This window comes from Lathyrus oleraceus, chromosome 5 (genome assembly GCF_024323335.1).
Source record: "Lathyrus oleraceus cultivar Zhongwan6 chromosome 5, CAAS_Psat_ZW6_1.0, whole genome shotgun sequence".
Lineage (NCBI taxonomy): Eukaryota > Viridiplantae > Streptophyta > Magnoliopsida > Fabales > Fabaceae > Lathyrus > Lathyrus oleraceus.
In genome coordinates this window covers 447034633-447046740 of record NC_066583.1, presented here as the reverse complement: position 1 = coordinate 447046740, position 12108 = coordinate 447034633, and the positions used below count along the sequence as shown (strand labels likewise).

The following is a 12108-nucleotide window of genomic DNA, read 5'->3' as shown; positions in this document are numbered from 1 at the left end:
GAATAAATGGGGAAGATAAAAAGTTGAAGGGTGTAACGTTCGTCTCCAACGGTACTGTAACGTTCACCTAGTCTGGAGGGTGTTACGCTCGTCACAGGGGCGTGACGGTCGTAACAGGTACTTGGCATGCCGTTCGTCATAGGTTGTGTGACGCTCGTCACACAGTCTTTTTGTCAAGGCTTCAGCTAGCGTTCTTCATAGTTACTTTGGTAATTTATATTTTTTTATTATTTGTTTTGTTTTGCTTCAGATTATTTTATTTTGCTATTTAATTTTCCTGCATGTCATTCTACTTTGCACAATGATGCATAAATATATTGTTCTTTAATAATTCATGTAGGCAGCAACAGTAGAGAGCATAATAGATATTACATAATAAAATGAATAAATAGCTTCAATAAAATAATCATAATATAACAGTGGAGAAAAACAAAAATGCGAAAGAGAAACAAATACGAATATAATTTGAAATAACATTAAATAATTAATCTAGCTTAAGACTAAAGAACTAAGAAAAATAAATAAATTCTATCCATCTGCACGATCTCTGGCCGGAGGAGCAAAGGAGTTAACACGGTGTAGCAACTCGTGAAACTGGTTTGTCATACTGTTCATGTATCCCAGAAATTCGTGCCTCAGGCTAGTGAATTCTTCTCTGAGGGCATCTTTTTCTGACATCAAAGCTTCCATGGCAGTGTTATAATCAGTTCCGGGCATATGATGTCTAAGGTCGGGTATTGCCGATTCTTCGGTCTGAGCAGACTGAGGAGGAGGATCAATATCATAATATCCAGATGGTGTCTGAGGATCTGATTCAGCATAAGGAATCTGGTCATCATAAATCTCATAGTCATCACAAATCTCATAGTTCTGGATGGATTCAGTGGATCTAGCAGGAGAGGGGGTTTCGTTCAGATTGTAGAGCCAGTTGTTGCGGTTGTGAACATTAGTCCTAGGATCGGGCATGGTGAATAGGCAAAGAACTTGGTTATCAATAATAAGCTCAAACTCATCAGTCCCTAGGTTTGCTATAAACAAAGTGTTGAAGAGGAAGGGTATACTCATAGTAGTAATGCCACAAAAGGGCTTAAGTCAAGCATAGGCTGACGTAATCCAATAGCATTACCTATCATAGTTATCAAACCGCCTATTCGGATTGGTGCTCGCTCGTCTTGGATAAGGTGGTCCAAATTTGCTAACATAAAAGTGGCACCGTTTACTGGACGGTTTTGAGAAGCACAAAATATGATGAAGAGTTCATCACGTGAAACTGTGGTATTGTTTGGCTTCTTCCCAAATAAGGTGTGGGTCAGGATCTTATGGAAATAACGGAAGGCCGGGTTATGTATGTTTCCAAAGAGAAACTCATGTTCCTCGGGATCGTCATTTCCAGTCAAGTTACCCCAAAAGTGTTCAAGTTCTCTATATTCAAAAAGTTCCTCTTGGCTTACTGTGAATGTGTCAAAGGATGTAGGGAAGCCTAAAAGGTTGGTAAAATCTTGAATATTAAATTGGTACTCCATGTTAAACATTCTGAACTGTATAAAACCTCTGCTTATTCCTTTTCCATGGCTGGGTAGATAGATCAGAGAACTAAGGAATTCTAGAGTCAGTCTTCGGTAAGTGACAAATTATCTATGGATAGGAGCGGTTTCCCACCCTATCTGATTCAGCAAATACAGGACACTTTGTCTTAGTCCAAGGGCAGTCATTGCCCAGTCATCAGCATACAGGCTAGGTAGCATCTCTCTCGTGGCTAGTTCCTCAAACTTTTGTTTCTGAGCTGTTCCTCTGAATTTGATACCCATACGATCAATATGTCCCATCAGGTTAGTGTTAGCTAGAGAAAAGAAAAACAAGAGTTTTAGTCAGGATTTGGCCAAATGCCGAAAGAAGAGAAAAGTTTTTAATAGATTAAAATAAATTAAGAATGAATACTAAACAGAAATTAAAAGAATAATTAAGGAAGAAATAGATAAATAATAATAATAGAATAAGGAAATAAAATAATTTGTGGGTTGTCTCCCACTAAGCGCTTTGTTTAATGTCGCAAGCTCGACATAGAAACAATCAATTACAATCTATAGTTTCTGGAGGCATTTCGTCTAAGTGCAAGACTTGCGAATCTTCATTGTTTTCTGCATAGTGATAATGTTTTAGACGTTGCCCGTTTACGGTAAATGGTTCCATAGATTTGCCTTTAATTTCTACTGCTCCACTGGGAAAAACATTGGTGATTTGAAAAGGACCTGACCATCTAGATCGTAGTTTTCCCGGAAATAACTTTAATCTGGAGTTAAATAAAAGGACTGTATCGCCTTGTTTGAAGATTTTCCTTGATATGCGCTTGTCATTCCATTGTTTTGTTCTTTCTTTGTAAATTCTGGCATTTTCGTAAGCGTCTCTTCTGAGTTCCTCTAATTCGCTTATATCAAGGATTCTCTTTTCACCGGCGGCTTTATAGTTTAAATTTAGATTTTTAATAGCCCAATAGGCTTTATGTTCTAATTCTACCGGGAGGTGACAGGATTTTCCATAAATTAGCTTAAATGGGGTTGTCCCTATGGGTGTTTTGTAAGCAGTTCGGTATGCCCATAAAGCTTCTGGTAATTTCAATGACCAGTCTTTCCTTGAAGTGGCGACTATTTTTTCTAGTATCTGTTTGATTTCTCTGTTAGATACTTCCACTTGCCCACTGGTTTGAGGGTGGTAAGGTGTCGCTACTCTATGTCTTACGCCATACTTAAGCAGTAGTTTTTCGAGTACTTTGGATATGAAATGCGATCCACCATCACTGACAACTATTCTTGGGACACCAAACCTTGGAAATATTATATTCTTAAAGAGTCTAGTTACTACTCGTGTGTCGTTTGTTGGGGAAGCTATAGCTTCAATCCATTTTGATACGTAGTCAACTGCCACGAGTATGTATTTGTTACCGAAAGAGGATGGAAAAGGTCCCATGAAGTCTATTCCCCACACGTCGAAAATCTCGACTTCCAAAACACCCTTTTGTGGCATCTCGTTACGTCTCGATATGTTTCCTGTGCGTTGACATCTGTCACATTTCTTAATAGTTGCATGTACATCCTTCCATATACTTGGCCAATAAAAACCCGCTTGTAGGATTTTAGAGCAGGTCTTGGATGTACTTGCGTGTCCAACATAAGGAGCGGAGTGACAGTGTTGGATTATACTTTCTACCTCTTCTTCGGGTATACACCGACGGAAAATACCATCGGGACCTCTTTTAAAAAGTAAGGGGTCATCCCAGTAATAATGTTTTATATCGTAGAAGAATCGTTTCTTCTGTTGGTAGGATAAGGTAGATGGAACTATTCCGGCGGCTAAATAATTGACGAGGTCAGCGTACCACGGTGTAACAGATATTGCTAAGGTAGTTTCTACCTGTTTATCAGCGTTGTTTTCTTCTAAAGTAGCTATAAGCTTATCGTACGAGAAATCATCGTTAATTGCTGTTCTCTCCGGTTCAAGGTTCTCAAGTCTAGAGAGGTGATCTGCTACTACGTTTTCAGTTCCTTTCTTGTCTTTGATTTCCAAATTGAACTCTTGTTGTAACAGGATCCACCTTAGGAGTCTAGGTTTTGCAGCCTTTTTAGTTAAGAGGTATTTGATAGCGGCGTGGTCAGTGTAGATGATTATTTTGGCTCCGACTAAGTAAGAGCGAAATTTATCTAGCGCAAACACGACTGCTAGAAGTTCTTTCTCGGTTGTGGCGTAATTCATTTGTGCTTCATCTAGAGTTCTACTTGCGTAATATATAACATGAAGCTTTTTATCTTTTCGTTGTCCTAAAACAGCACCTACAGCGTAATCGCTGGCATCACACATTATTTCGAATGGTTCATTCCAATCTGGTGTCTGCATTATGGGTGCGGAGATCAGTGCTTGTTTAAGCGTTTCAAATGCTTCTAAACATTTATTGTCGAGTATGAATTCAGCATCTTTCATCAATAATCCGGTCAATGGTTTAGTTATTTTAGAGAAGTCTTTAATGAATCGTCGGTAAAAACCGGCATGTCCTAAGAAGCTTCGTACTTCTCTCACAGTCTTCGGAGGTTGAAGGTTTTCGATTACCTCTATTTTGGCCTTGTCTACTTCAATTCCTCTATTTGAGATGATGTGTCCTAAAACAATTCCTTCTTGTACCATAAAGTGGCATTTTTCCCAATTAAGTACTAGGTTTACTTTTACACATCGCTCTAGAACTTTCTCTAGGTTTTCAAGACATTCTTCAAAGTTTTGTCCGCATACGGAAAAGTCATCCATAAATACTTCCATGATGTTTTCTAGGAAATCGGCGAATATTGCCATCATGCATCTTTGGAAAGTTGCAGGAGCATTACACAAGCCAAACGACATTCGTCTATAAGCGAAGGTACCAAAAGGGCACGTGAACGTTGTCTTTTCTTGGTCATCAGGGTGAATTGGTATTTGAAAGAAACCTGAGTAACCGTCTAGATAGCAGAAATGTGAATATTTTGCTAATCGTTCTAACATCTGGTCAATGAATGGTAAGGGGAAATGGTCTTTTCGGGTTGCTTTGTTTAGTTTCCTATAGTCAATGCACATTCTCCATCCCGATTCGATTCGTTTGGTTATAGTTTCTCCTTTTTCATTTTCAATGACTGTTATACCTCCTTTCTTTGGTACTACGTGTACAGGACTAACCCATTTGCTATCAGATATAGGATATATGATACCTGCCTCTAATAACTTGGTTATTTCCTTCTTCACTACCTCACTTAGGATCGGGTTTAGTCTTCTCTGGTGTTCCCTAGAAGTTTTACAGTCTTCTTCTAACATGATGCGATGCATACAAATAGAAGGACTTATTCCTTTAAGATCGGTGATGTTGTAACCTAGTGCGGTTGGATATTTTCTTAAGATATGCAGGAGTTTTTCTGTTTCGAGTCTTCCTAGGTCAGCATTAACTATCACTGGTCGTTCAAGCTCAAAGTCTAGGAATTCATATCTCAGATTCTTGGGAAGTGTTTTCAGGTCTAAGGTTGGTTTCTTAAGGCATTGCGTAGGGTCCGGTGTTATTGCTAAACATTGGTTAAGTTTGTCTTCTACAAGGTAGTCAGATGATTTGTCTTTTTCTAACTCCGTTTCTTTTATGCATTCATCGATGAAATCCATGAAGTAACATGTATCTTCTATTGCAGGTGCTTTCAAAAATTGGGAAAGAATGAACTCAATTTTCTCTTCTCCTACTTCGAAAGTCAGTCGTCCTCGTTTTACGTCTATGATTGCACCGGCGGTTGCTAAGAACGGTCTTCCCAGTATAATGGGTGTAACTTCATCTTCTCTAATATCCATAATTATAAAATCAGTTGGAATGTAGAATTGACCTATGCGCACTAGAACGTTTTCAAGAATTCCTACAGGATATTTTACGGAACGATCTGCTAGTTGCACAAACATTTTAGTTGGTCTTAATTCTCCCATTTCAAGTCTCTTGCATATGGATAAAGGCATAACACTAATACCGGCTCCTAAATCGCATAAGACTTTGTCAATGACAAATTTTCCTATGTGACAGGGTATAGAGAAACTACCTGGGTCTTTAAGTTTAGGAGGCATATTTTGTATTATAGCACTACATTCAGCAGTAAGTGTGACGGTTTCGCTATCTTCAAGTTTTCTTTTATTAGAAAGAATTTCTTTTAAAAACTTGGCATATGAGGGCATCTGCGTAATAGCTTCTGTAAACGGAATAGTGACGTTTAATTGTTTTAGTAGGTAGACAAATTTTTTAAATTGGCCCGCATCTTTGGTTTTAACAAGCCTTTGAGGGTAAGAGATCGGTGGTTTATAAGGTGGCGGAGGTACATAAGGTTCCTTCTTTTCTACGGTTTCCTTATTACTCTCTGCCCTTTCCTTAGGTTCACTTTCTTCAGTTGACCTTTCAGAGTTTTGGTTTCCTATCCTTGGGTCAGACGGTCCTTCCACTTCCGTTCCACTTCTCAGTATAATTGCATGAGCGTGGCTTCTTGGGTTAGGTTGGGGTTGGCCAGGAAATGTACCAGTTGGGGCAGCAGTAGGCGCTTGTTGTTGAGCTACTTGTGATATTTGCGTTTCCAGCATTTTGCTCTGAGTAGCCAGGGCATCTACTTTACTTGCTAGTTGTTTAATTTGTTCGCCAGTGTGTACATTCTGGTTTAAGAAATCTTTATTGGTTTGCTGTTGAGAAGCTATAAAGTTTTCCATCATGATTTCCAAGTTGGATTTCCTAGGGGCGTTATTGTTAGATGGAGATGGGGTCAGCTGCTGATATCCCGGAGGTATAGCTGGGGCTTGATTTGGAGATTGTCCAGGTGCGTATAGAGCATTATTACTCTTATACGAAAAATTTGGATGATTCTTCCAATTTGAGTTATAGGTATGCGAATAGGGGCTTCCTTGAGCATAGTTTACTTGCTCCGCTTGGATTCCTGTTAGGAGTTGACAATCTGCAGGAGTGTGACCTTGGATTCCACAAACTTCGCAATTCTGAGTTATGGCGACTACGGTGGCTGGAGGTGATACATTTAAACTTTCAATTTTCTGGACCAGAGCATCCACTTTTGCATTAACATGATCAAGGTTACTTATCTCGTACATGCCGGTTTTCGTTTGAGGTTTTTCCACCATTGTTCGTTCGGTTCCCCACTGATAGTGGTTTTGAGCCATGCTTTCGATAAGTTGGTAAGCGTCAGCATAAGGTTTGTCCATTAGCGCACCACCTGCGGCGGCATCTATTGTTAACCTTGTGTTCTACAGGAGACCATTATAGAATGTATGAATTACTAACCGGTCTTCTAAACCATGGTGTGGACAAAGTCTCATCATGTCTTTGTATCTTTCCCATGCTTCGAAAAGAGACTCGTTATCTTTCTGTTTAAATCCATTTATTTGGGCTCTTAAAATAGCTGTTTTGCTTGGCGGAAAATATCGAGCAAGAAAAACTTTCTTCAACTCGTTCCATGTGGTAACTGAGTTGGAAGGAAGAGATTGAAGCCATCTTCTAGCGCTATCTCTTAGTGAGAAAGGAAAAAGACGAAGTCGAATTGCCTCTGAAGTGACACCATTAGCTTTAACAGTATCAGCGTATTGGACAAATACGGATAAATGAAGGTTAGGATCCTCGGTAGGATTCCCAGAGAATTGGTTCTGTTGCACTGCCTGTAACAGTGAAGGTTTTAGTTCAAAGTTATTTGCTTCGATTGCGGGTGGAGCAATACTTGAATGCGGTTCATCTTGCGATGGAGCGGCGTAATCTCTAAGAGCACGAGCTGGTTCTGCCATCTCGGGTATCGAAGGGAAAATATTTTTGAAATTAGGAAGTTCTACAGGAGGGAGATTGTTTACAGCACGATATTCCCGAATTCGTCGTAAGACTCGGAGATATAGTTCGATATCGTTGATTCGTAAGTAATACGGTTCGCCTTGTGAGCGAGTGCGTGGCATACAAATCAACGAAAGAAAGAAAAGAAAAAGAAAAACCTTAGTCTCTACAGCGTAACAGGAGAGTTACGATATCGACTAAATAAAAGTCCCCGGCAACGGCGCCAAAAACTTGATCGCTCGACTTTATGAGTCGAATTGGGGTACAAACTGCAAGTGCACAGTTCTATCGCGTAGTTTTAAAAGATATCGATCCCACAGGGACTTATGAATCGATATACCGTTATCTAAGGTTACTTCGTAAAGCTAAGGCAGATGATATTTTCATTGTTTGGGGGAAAAGCTAAAACTAAACTAAATTCTAGATTAAATATCAATAAAGCGGATATCGGTATGTAGTTCGTCGCAATTAGGGAATCAAATCTTCGTTGGTTTCTTGGTTTTAAAGTAAATCTTTTCAGTTGACGCTAGTGGTTAAAAGTTTTATCTCAAACTCTCGCTCTGTTGAATAAACTATGATTTTATATTAACGTAGTTGTCACTTATAGTTAAGTCAAAAACCACTTTTTGAAAACAATAGAATCCGTAGAAACTCTTTTTAAGAAAACACTAATCGTTTAAACACCCTTATCTCAAACTCTCGCTCTGTTGACTTAGGTTATATAATTAAGTTCAAATGCTTAACTCTCGCCCTCACATTCAATCTTTAAAAATACTTTTTGAAAAAGGTTAGAATTTAATTAACTCTAAAAATTGCTCTCGCCCTGATCTAGAATTAATGTCCAATTTACACTGTCCAGTCAAAAACTCAAACTCTCGCTCTATTGCTTTTAACTACTTTATGTCTTTTACTTTCGTACAAAAACCTTGTTATTAAACCTGTAAATTGAGACCGTAAAAAGAGTGATTTTAATTTTAAACTTTAGATAAACCAACTTAATTTTGATTCCTTCATTCCGCTTACTTTACATACCGATACCTAAATAAATTAGCCAGACATGCTAAACAGACTTAAATAAATATCATGCATAAACAGACTCATTGCAGGCAAACAGTATAAATTAATAGTAAAAACAAGCATATATAAATTCAACAATTAAATATAGAACCTGAATAATTAAATGGCAGTCTTGAACACTCCACCACAGACCGGTTGGATTTGTTCTTGAGTTCTTCAATCAGGCAGAAAAATAAAACGAAGGAATAAAAAAACTAGATTCTAACGTAAGGTTAGATCCGGTAAAAGGTACACAATAGTTTCCGGTGTAGAAACTATTGTGCGAAAAATTAATTAAGAGCTAGAAAAGAAAACAGAATTGCAAAAGGAAAACAATATAAAAATTCGTCAAAGTAATACTATAAAAAATATGCCTAAGCTGCTGGAAGAAGAAAAATGCGAAAACGGCAAAAATCTGGAAAAAGCGTGGAAGTCTGGAACCCCGAGCTTTCCAAAAAGCTACTATTTATATGCTACCTCCTGCAACTGCCTTCCGCGTCAAAAGTCTTCAACGTGCAGAATAGTTGGGCGTGGAAATAGGACTCAACTCTCTCTCAACGTCTCTGAAGCGTTCCTTGTGCCTCAAATATAGGGGAATGGTGTGACGTCCGTCACACCATGTGTGACGCTCGTCACACAAGTGCATATAGCGTGACGCTCGTCACAACCTCTGTGACGCCCGTCACAGGCACAACGCCTGTGCCTTCTTTGGGCTGGGCTTGGCTTTTGCTATTTGTTTCCAGAAACTTCTTTTTGCACCTCCTTTTCTTCCTTTTTTTTACTTTTGCTTCAAATAGATACCTGAGATAAATAGAAAGGAAATACCGCGTAATATCTGATAAAATGAAATAAATTAAAGTAAATGATAATATAATTTAATTGAATTAAGTCCTAAAATGTGATATAATTTCATGTTATCAAGAAGTAAAACCACAAATGGAGTTCCCTTCTTGAGATCATATGGATGATCCAAGTAGCTCCCGTCCTTTGGAATAAGCAAGCAAATAATCAAATACTCAAGCAATCAATCAAGCAAGCAAGCTCTTAGGAATCCTCCAATGGCCTTAGTTACTTGGATCATCCATATGATCCTACAATGGTTCTTCACTTAGGCTCAAGTTGGAATCCCTAGCACAAGAACACACACATCAAAAAGTTCTATAATGCAAACAAAGAATGGACAAGAGGGAGTTCAGAGAATAGGTCCTTTCAATTCCTCTTCAACATTAAACATTCTAAAGGCAGGAGGCCTAGTTGCTCTTTGACTTTTATAGCATTCTAAAGGCATGAGGCCTAGTTTCTCTTTGACTCCATTTTGCATAGGGAATGTCCTAAAGTCTAAGTCCTTTTGTCCATTTGCAATTGGTTCACAACAATCAAAACAAAACACAAGCACAATAGTATATATACAATTATGTGCTCAAGTGAGCAAAAGGCAAACTGCATTAACATAAACATGTGCTCAAATGAGCAAAGGGCAAAAGCAAATGAATAATATGTACAAGAATATTAAATTGCATAAATGTAAAGTGCAAGAATTAAATGTTAATGGTCAATAGTTAGAGTTAGTGTGCCATAAGGCAATTTAGCGATATGTTAAGCAATCGTAAGTGGACTAATGTAGTAGTCACACCTATTTGAGTCCGGTTAATAAAAATATAGGCAACAACACAAGTTAGAGATCTTGATTAGTGAATCAAGCTCCTACAACTTGCCATGCCAAAAGAAGATGAGAAATGATCTTGTATTGATTTAGGTTCTTTGCTTGATTAGGAGGCAGCCTATCCTTAATGCAAAGCCATTCACTTGATCTATGATCAAGATGAATTAGATTTGAATCAAGGAAGGTTAAACCTCCCATACATCAAGACTAACCACCAATCTTTAACTCATTGATCAAAAAAAAAAAGAAAAAAAAGATGAAGAAAGAGATGAATAAGAATGAACATTAATGGAAATTCAAATGAAGTAATCAATATGCATTGACCAAAGATAGATGGAATCAAGGTCAAACATCAACAAACAGAAGCAAAATGAAACTTAGAAGTCAAGAAACAAATAAAATATTTTTGGTATTTTTGGAAATTAAAATGATACTTGAATTAAAATAAACAATTAAAGGTCGAACTTCAAATCCATTTCAAATCAACTTTGAAATGTCCAAATGGATCATCCTAAGTTCAACAAGGTCAAACAAAGTTTGACAAAAAATTTCAGCATTTTTAGAAACCAGAAACTATTTTTAATCAATTAAAAATGAATAAAAATAAACTTATTGAATTAAAATCTCAAATAAATCTCCAATCAATTAAGAAATTGATGAGAATATTTTTCATATATCCATCATCATTCAAAGAGGTTAAGAAAATATTTTTGTATTTTTTGAATATCAAAAACTATTTTAAATGAATTAAAAACAACCAGAAAAGAGAAAATTCATAAAAAATATCAAATGATAAAATAAAAAATATTAAAATGAGAAATAATATAAAAAATATTAAAAGAGAAATAATGCAATTGGTCTCATGTTTTTTGGAATTAAAATGAATGAGATGTGATTTTTTTAAATGAAATGGAATAAAAGAATAAAATGGAAATTAAAATCAGAAATAAAAAATAAGGAAAACGTGAGGCGTTGGATCAACCTCATTAATTGAGCTGGCGCATCAAACGATCCTTAAGCGCGCGTCTATCAAACACTTAAGTCAATGAGATACACCTGGCCATTAAATAAGTCATAACAAAGGAAGATCCATATTAGATCTGGAAAATGAATCCAACGGCCATGGTTTGATCTGGAGCTGGGACAGTGGTATGCACCACCTTCTTCTCCGGCGAGCTCAACAGCTCCGGTGAGAATTACAGTCATGGCGCACTCAACCACACCAGATGATCTACACATCAATCGAAAGCTGGGGTGATGTACATCACCCTTTTATCATCTATTTTCTCTCTAGACCTCCATGGAAAGAGAAATCAGAGATTGAAAATTATGATGTTCAACTGAAACTTAATGGATTTTCGAAATTCAAAGCATCAATCAATTGCCTCTGATGAGAGGACTTCAGCCAACCCAATAAATGCAAGAAACAAGCTATAAACAAAGATATTCGAAGAAGGAAAGTTTGAATATCCACCTCTGAAATGTGGATCTTGAGAGCACGATTCTCCTCAGCTAATGCTTGCAGTATGATCTAGTGATGGAGATGAAGCAAGGTCAAGGAATTATGAATCTGAAAATCAACCAATGTAGTTTAAATTTAGATCTGAAATTTTGAAAAGCAAGTGAAAATTCCTTTAAGTATGGCTATGGAGGGAGTTGTGCAGCATAACAAGCGCCTTCAGGTTATCAGATTATGAAGCCTTGCACTCTTATTTATAGCAATTGGCAAAGGTATACATGAGCAATGCATGTGCAGGAATGGAAGGGGCCTCCATGCATGGACCTGTACAGGCGCATGGAGGGCCCAATTCCAATTGGAATAGCAAGCTGATATTGTTGCAACTGGTGCGAAAAAAAAACAACCGGCGAGGAAAAAGAAAACAAAAGAGTCACCACCGTTCGTTATTTATCCCAAAGGAGGGAAAGGAAACGATCGAAGAAAACCTGAAGAAAAAGGAAAAGACAAGGTCTCGCAACCAAATCTAGGGTTCGGGAGTCGATTATGCGAAGGTAAGGTATAAGCACCCATACGCATCCG

At 37.7% G+C, this 12108-nt stretch overlaps 1 non-coding gene across 1 annotated transcript; it reads left to right on the top strand.

Annotated features, from left to right (window-relative positions):
- Nucleotides 1–6826: 6826 nt before the first annotated feature.
- LOC127088898 (small nucleolar RNA R71) lies at nucleotides 6827–6933 on the top strand. Its single transcript, XR_007790703.1, has one exon. It is a non-coding gene; the product is annotated as a small nucleolar RNA R71 (small nucleolar RNA).
- The last annotated feature ends 5175 nt before the right edge of the window (nucleotides 6934–12108 follow it).